We start from the raw sequence: 8479 nt of genomic DNA on the forward strand, positions 1-8479 counted from the left end.
TCAGGCCTTGACTGCACACTTGCGCAGTGGGTACAGCGGCCCCTTCCTCTGCTGCTTCTTTGTTTTGGCCTCTCTTCCTGCTTGGTGAGCCTGCAGCGCACGGCTCTCGTCTTCTTGGGTGGCAGGTCCAGCGGCTTGTACATCTTGCCCTTGTAGTATTTTCTGAGGTTTTCCTTTTGAGTAAGATTAATGACAGTGAGGATACGGGCGATGAATTTGCCTACGACTCATATCTTGGAGAGCTTGGACGCAGCGCTGCCTGTCATTTTGGCGACATGAAGCTGGGACAGTTCCACCTTCCAGATCATCCAGTTGTTTCAACAGCTCCTCCTTCTTCTTGCCGTGCAGGTCCTGAGCCTTAATCTCGGCCATTGCTGCATTGTTCACGGCTGAAGCCACCTGGTTCTCAAGAGTCTTTTCTTGATCCCCTACAGTGAGAGGAGCACGTCTGTAGGCAATCCAGGAATGCTGGTCTCACCACCAGACTAATAGTTACCACAGACGAGGGTCCTGGAGACAGACATTCAGGGTACCTTGGTTAAGAAAGGAAACCTTCAGCCTGGCAGGGGGAGATGGGCCACTCTGCAGTATCCCCATGCTGCCTTCTGACAGGGAAGCGCAGAGCCAGCTCCTGGTCCTCTGAGACTCTCAGGAAAGTGGGCTACTGAGACTCTGAGATACAAAGAACTTACAGTCAGAAGAGGGAAATGTGTGGGAAGTTCAAGTCTGTATTCACGGGGCATAGCTTCTAAAACTGGCAAGTGTGAGGTCTAAGTGTGGCCGTGGCTCTCCTTAACGGAGCTTGGGTTGACTCTTGAAAGCTGCAGTGGTATCTGACATGGGATGAGGAGTTGTCTGATCAGAGGAGCTGTCCATGGAGAGGGTTGACTCTGTGGCAGCAGTTCCTATTAATGGATGGCTGCGAGGGAAGAAACAAGTGACTTGGGGGCTGATGAAGGGCCCAGGGAGGTCAGTAGGGCCCCTGCCAACACAGTCAGTTTCCACATAAGAAACACATCAGGAAGCAGGTACCAAAGAGCTAACCACAGTTCTGTGGAAGACGTGGTGTTGGCCCTCTGTGCACCGATACATTTAGGAATGGCACCCACTGGCCCGATTTTCAGCTTTAAGATCCACTTGGTAGGAGTAGGCTGGGGCCTCTGCAAACACTCAGGGAGAGCCTGACTCACAGGCAGAGTGCTTTCCTGCCTTGGGCTCCCACTGCCTCCAGTGACCTTGGGTGCATCTTCTTCCCTCCACGCTGTCTTCCTACTTGCCCTGAAGGCATTGTGTTCTTTAAACCTCTTCTCTGTACTCAGTCCTTGGGCTGATTCTTTGCAGAAGCATTTCTTTGAGGCCATAGTGGCTGTGTGGAAGCCTAGGGTCAGTCTTTTAAGATGGCTCCTGTCAAGCAATCCCACAGAAGGACCTCCCACATGAATTGTGGGATTTTTGTGTTTTCTGGAACTTCTACGTGAATTGTGGGATTTTTGTGTTCTCTGGTGTAGACAAGACAGGAAGCATGGTTTTTATTCTGCCTTTGTTGAATTTTTTTTGACAGGATGGCTCACCATGCAGGACATTAATCTACTCTTCTGTGTGAGAACACCTGAGGCCTCACCTTTCCAGAGTAACCATGAGAGACCCAACCCATGATCTAGACAGTGTCTGCTTAGTGCCTACTAGCGGTTAGATGGGGTACAGAAGGATTTGGGCTCAGTTTCGGGGTGGTTTTTCTGTGCAGTTCTTCCCGTGTGCAGTATGTCCCCCTAAGAGGTAACAGACACACCAGATGAAGCTCTTCATGTTCCTTCGGTGCTCACAGGGCACCCGAACACAGAAACTGGGCAACGTGGGATAAAGTGAACAAAACAAGAACTTATCAGAACAAGAAGCGATAATGGTCTTGTGGATAAGCTCTACCTTAAAAAAATCAGACATGGCTTCAAGTACTGGTAGCTGAAGAAATCTATTGCAACACACAGGTTACTCAGATGACAGGGTTTGGGGGCTAAACAGGAGACAGGAAGTGTTAGCATCTAAGCTCCACCCCCCCACAGTTACCTGGCAACAGCCAGCTGTACCTGACACTATAAAAGGTGTTGCTTGCCCTCTCCTCACTCTCTTGCTCTTTCCCTCTTCCCCTCTTTCCATCTTCCCCTCTTCCCCTCTTCCCCTTTGTCCTTTCTCTCCCCATTCACCTCCCCACTTCTGTCCGCATGCTCATGGCTGGCCTCTACTCCTCTCCTCTTCTAGTCTTCTCTCTCCTGTCCCTTTCCCTTGTCTCGTCCTTACATTAAACCTCTCTATGTGGAATCATGTTGGCCTGCTGTGGTTTGTCTGGATTCGAGCTGAGACTTCTACCCCAACAGGGAGGACACTGGTCCTCGGTTACCTTAGCACCGACATCACCCAGAGAAAGCAAACCCACAGAACTTGGCTGGCTGGAGCTGGCTCCCATGCTTGAGTAGGTGAAGCTTGACGCAGAGAAAGGAAGGGAGAATCAGGGACTTCTCTGTAGCTTCTTGGGTCCCCTCATAGTCAAACTTAAGCAGATTCCAGAGAGCCGAGAGCCTGCGGAGCAGCCTGCAGGGCCTGCCCCTTTGCTATTGGGAAGAGGAGAGCCGTAAAGAATGAAGTTGGACATGGTTATGTGGCAAACTGGCATGGTCTGGTGCAAACGGCCCCGGGGTGATGTGAAATAAAAGTTCCCCGTTTTTACTAATGAGGCACTAAACAAAGCACAGTGAGATACAATCCCAGGTACTCTGGCTTCCAGAGTGGAGATGTGCCCAGCTCTCGGCATCCCTTCTGCAGGGAGGCCATCATTGACTGTGTAACAATTTTAGTGAAACTGTAAAAACAGCTATGCACACCCTCTAGGGCCGTGGTTCCCAACCTTCCTAACACTGCAGCCCTTTCACACAGTTCCTCATGCTGTGGTGACCACCAACCATAGAGGCAGGTCACCAGCATTTCTCACTCCTTCCACCTCCTCCATTACCGCAAAGGCTAAATTCCTAGATTGTGAAGCCAAGCCACTTAGGAGCCTCTCATCGTCCTCTTTGACAAAGTGGAGGGCCTGTCTATGCCAGCTGTGGTAGGCTGAGAACACTCACGTCCTTCCCCTTACTGCAGGAGGGCTGTTCCACAGTGGGGGGAGGGCAACTGAGAAGACCAGATCTGGGAGCTGATTCCAGAACCCTGTGGGCAAACCAGTTCCTTCGAGGAGAAGGAGGCCGCCGACCTTTCTTCCCCTCGACTCGAGAACAGTGCTTTAGAATTTTTCTCATGGGAAAGGGCAAGCTGCAAGAGCTCCAAAGCCCTTCTCTAAGAATGGACTCTGTAGAAAAGACTTCAGGAAATCTTCAATACGAAGAGTCCACAGAGAATAATAGACGTTGGGTGCTTGGCAGCCAGGAGGAGGCTAGCAGCTCCTTGAGAACCAGCAAGCTAAACTGTACCTCCAGGCCACCAAAGGGACCTAACAGGAAAGAAGGGCCAGCCAGAATCAGAAGCAATCAACATGACCTGCCCAGGAAGCTCTGGGAATGCTCCCTGACAGTGGCGTGCCCATGGGAGGCCCTGGGTGCTGCCACGGAGAAGGAGGCCAGCTCAGAAGAGCACAAGAGCTCCTTCTCCTACGAGCTCATGCCACAGCTCAGCATTCTTATGCTCCCTGTAATTTTCAGGATGGCTTTATAAGCAAGAACCAAGGACAAGAGGCTGATTACATAATCTCAAGGCACATCAGGGTGATACAAAGGCCTGCTAGGTCCAAGCCCTGGAGAAGTGAGAGCAGTGGATAAGGACCAAGATAGGGCCGTAAACCAACAACTTCAGGCACTGAGATCTGGACAGAACCTCCACAAAGATAATAGAGTAGCCGGCAAGCTTTAGAATGAATACTGCTAAACTTATCAAAAAACCCGACCGTATTAATTAAGGTGAGGGAGTGGGAGACCTTAGCCACGTACATTTCCAGGTACTCTTTGTAGGCAAAGACCTGTCCGTGACTCTTCTTCTGGAGCACAGCTGGATACAGTATAGAGATTTATCAGCAGGTGAGAGGGTAAACAAACTTCACAGGATGGAATCCTGCTACGATGATGTGTACGTATACTTGTGGGAGTCTCAAAAACAAGGTAGAAAAATAATGAGCCTTGCTCAACCGAATGTAGATAATCTGCTCCCATTCAAAGGACTGTGTGAAGGGGCAAGTCCAGCCCTGGAGTAGAAAGTGGGTCACCAGTTGTCTTCTTAGCCCTGAATGTGTTTGGGTCATATTGTAGAAATTAAAGAAAACATTCTTTACCCTGACCACAAGGAAGACATGTATATAGACTAGTGACAGGTGAAGAATACACTCTATCTATCTATCTATCTATCTATCTATCTATCTATCTATCTATCTATCTATCTATCTATCTATGTAGATATCTAGATATAGATAGATTATATATATATATATATATGTATATATATATATTAGGAAGATGTTGGAAACATAGTTGTCAATCTCCTGAAAGAGCACAGTTTCTCCATCTCTTAGTCACTGTTATTGAAACCCAAGGTTCAGCTGTTGCAAGTGCACACTGGTTTATATAATTTATGAGCTTTATCTTCCCCTCTGGGTGGTGGTGGAGGAGGAAGAGGAAGATTCCGAGCTCTGCTGCCACCCTGTCCACCTCGACCAGGAGGTGGTGGTGGAGGTCCTCGATGAGGGCTCATATCATCATAATCTCTTCTAGAAGGAGGCATGGGACGCCCACCCTGACCAGGAGACATTCTGTCAAAACCACCTCTTCCCCGCATGGGGAATCCCACAGGTCGTCCTCGGCGGTCATCAAACATCATTGTAAAACCACCATAATCATAGGTTTCATCATAGAAGTTGGGATCATAAGGTTGCGCACATCCTTTGATGGGAGACTCAGATATAAGGTCAAGGATGATCTTGATGCATTCTACAACCCTATCGGGCTTTCCTCCAATAAGAACAACTCTGTCAGTAGAATGAGGGCAGCATTCCTGGAAAAGCTTGATTGCTGTCTGAGTGTTTTCTCGAAGTTCTTTGATTTTAGCACCTTTAACACCAATAATTCCTCCGGCCAGACTTTGATGAATCAACAGTCTCAGCTCGCAGTTGAAGTCACTCCCTTTATAATGCTGGTAATTTAAGCATTCCACAGCATCAGATTCGAGCGGGAGCTGGCTGGTTGCAGTGGGTGATGGCAATGGTAGAGACTTCGAGCTTCCCAGACAGTCACCCACGAGTCCTCTGCAACACTGAAAAGCTTCCATGTCTTTATCCGACTGGCCCAGAATATCTGAGGAATTTTTCTGTGAAGCAGGAATTATGAAGGACTTGCCTATCTTGTCCTGACAGGGTTTGTCAGCCAACATTTTTCATGTCCTGCTTATCCAGAGCATGGGCAACAAACTGGTAGCAGTTGAGACAAGGGTGGTACTTTGCCCCGTGGCTGGCTTTGCTACATTTGAAGCAAATTCCATACAGAGGTTCTTAGTTGCCCAATCTCTTCTTTGAAGTAGTATGGGGGTGCTGCCAGGAACAGACATGTTTCATTGTCAAAAAAGCCTTAAATTAGTAAAACATCTTTGCCATATTCTAAGGGTTTTGAAGACCATCTATTTATCTATAATATATTGGAATGGGCAAACATTGCTTCTTTGTAGATGCTTACTACCTGTTCAGTCTCAGAAACATTTCTGTAATAAACCAGATTAGTATGTAACACGACCGTGGTTTGATTGTCTAACTATTAACTTGCATTTCCTAACTATCCTAAACAATTTGTAAGAGCAGCTTTAAAAGCATTACACTGCGTTTTAAAGAATTAAGTAGATACAATACCTTTAGAAAGTTGATACATAATAAACTGTAACAAAATATAACTTCGATTTTGCATCAATATAGAAAGATCTGTGCCAATGTAACAAAATGAAACCCTAATTCTGTATCAGTATACAAAGACCCATACCAATGTAAGATTTTTGGCTAGTAGTGTCTCGATAGTTTAATAATCTATCCTTTTACTCCTATTATTCCTACATCCCTTTCTTGTCTAAATAAAAAGGAAAGATTTTAACTTTAACATAGTAAAACTTTTGCAATAATGAAGCTACTTCTGTCAAGCTTTTCACGATATCCGACTTGGCTATTTTGACAGTTTTAGGATTAAGTATTTTGAGTTCAGAGTTCTGTAAAGTGTATCAGTCCCGTACAAATGCAGCGATGTGAATGTCTCAAGCAGTTTGTAGCCCAAAGCTTTGGGTGGTGTTTGTCAGCTTAGTGGCAATCATGGCTGGGTAAATGGACCCAAAGGTGTCCACTGCTTGTGCAGAATCTGGTGGCAGAAGAGGCATGGGGCAGTTTTGCCCAGTGTTTGGTGTCACCACAATCTTCTTGGGGACCTCACAGGTTACTGTTGGGAATGGTAGGAAAACTTAAACATTTAAAATGCCATAGTCAGCAGATCCAGAAAGGTTTGAGATTTAGCAGATCCACAATGCATTTAGCACATCTGAGGCACACGAACTTTGTTCCTAGTTACCTGATTCAGATTCAAACCTGAAAACACCCACAGGAAGCTGGATGAAGCGTATTTCTATAATTAGTTAATATTCTGTATGACCACTAGTATCATGGTAGACAGTGTGTATGTACATAATAATCGTATCCATTTTTAGATATTTTTACCTTAAGAAAGGCTTGGAGAGTCCAATGAAAACCAAATGATTGTGAGATTTCTGGTGATAAACTAGTCTTTCTCTTTTTTCCTCTGTCCCACACCAGATGGTTCTTCTGATATGAGACAACGATTTTGGATTTCTCTTTAACAAGCACGTGTGGGTTTAGATAAGGAGAGAGCCACTCTTCCAACCCCAAAGCCAACTTTCTGCAGAGGGCAGCAGTACCACTTCCGTCTGCAGGGGGCAGCAGTACCACTTCCGTCTGCAGAGGGCAGCAGTACCACTTCCGTCTGCAGGGGGCAGTACCACTTCGGTCTGCAGGGGGCAGCAGTACCACTTCCGTCTGCAGAGGGCAGCAGTACCACTTCCGTCTGCAGGGGGCAGCAGTACCACTTCCGTCTGCAGAGGGCAGCAGTACCACTTCTGTCTGTAGAGGGCAGCAGTACCACTTGGCCAATTTACTCTTTTTCTTGGGACATTTTGTCTTGATGGCCTGTCCTTTTTTTTCAGATGTTTCACTTGCCTGGTGGTCTCCAGATTCCTAAGTTGGATCCTTTTATTCTCCTAGAAAGATAAAAGAAAACCCTATCCCAACTGCCTACATCTGGGGAAGGAGGTGTCTTTTTGGGGCAGGTTGTATCTTTCCTAGGGCAAAATGTCTGTCTGTCTCCCTCTCCCTCTCCCTCTCCCTCTCCCTCTTCCCCCTCTCTCTCCCTCCTTCTCTCTCTCTCTCTCTCTCTCTCTCTCTCTCTCTCTCTCTCTCTCTCTCTCTCTCAGAGGAGGACTACAAAGGGTCCACACGTTTGAATTTGTACCGTTTCTGAATCTCAAAAATAAATAGCAAAGAAAGAGAAACTAAAATCAACCCCACACCCTACACTAGATTAAAGAGTTAAATAGTAGGATGTGGCAGTCACATATGCTTGTAATCCCAGCACTGGAGGCAGAGAGAGGCAGGCAAGTGTTTGAGACTAGCCCTGATCTATAGAGTCATAGGACTGCCAAGGCTACACAAATATACCCCATCTTAAAAAGAAGAAAACAATTAGATTGTTCAAAATAATCTTCACTAATGAACTAATAGACTCTAGGAATGAAAAAAAAATGAAGACACACAAAATGCTCCATATGCACCCTGAAAATATACTCTTATCACACTGTACAAAAGTCAGCTTAAAATGAACCAAATAGCTGAACTTAAGATTTGATATTGCTGGAATAAAACCCACTCAAGATATCAGCAGTGAGGGCTAGAGAGGTGGCTCAGTGGTTAAGAGCACTGACTGCTCTTCCAGAGGTCCCAAGTTCAAATCCCAGCAAACACATGGTGGCTCACAACCATCTGTAATGGGATCTGATGCCCTCTTCTGGCGTGTCTGAGAACAGCTACAGTGTACTCATATACATTAAACAAAGAATATTTTAAAAAAGATGTCAGCAATGAATGAGCAGAGAGTCCAAAGGCAAACACGAAGCAGACTCATGAATGAGCTTCTACCAACCTCGAAAGCTTCTGCAAGCGAAGGGGATGACAACAACAGTGTAGAGACAATGTACAGAAGGAGAACATGTTTGCCCGTTGGTCATTGGACAGAAATCTAACATCCGGAATACATAAGGATTTCTTAAAAACTGCAAGCCCACAAGAAATCCAAGATTGAAAGGAGTTCGTGGTCTGAAGAGCGGTTCTCAATAATGAACTACAGATGACAAAGATGTGTATGATAAATGTCAGCATCCTTAGCGATGAAGAGGCATGCTTGCC

The 8479-nt window shown here is 46.2% G+C and overlaps 1 pseudogene; it reads right to left on the reverse strand.

The window, feature by feature from the left end:
• Positions 1-392, reverse strand: LOC116911081 (annotated as a pseudogene).
• Positions 393-8479: the final 8087 nt, after the last annotated feature.

Source organism: Rattus rattus, chromosome 10 (genome assembly GCF_011064425.1).
Source record: "Rattus rattus isolate New Zealand chromosome 10, Rrattus_CSIRO_v1, whole genome shotgun sequence".
NCBI lineage: Eukaryota > Metazoa > Chordata > Mammalia > Rodentia > Muridae > Rattus > Rattus rattus.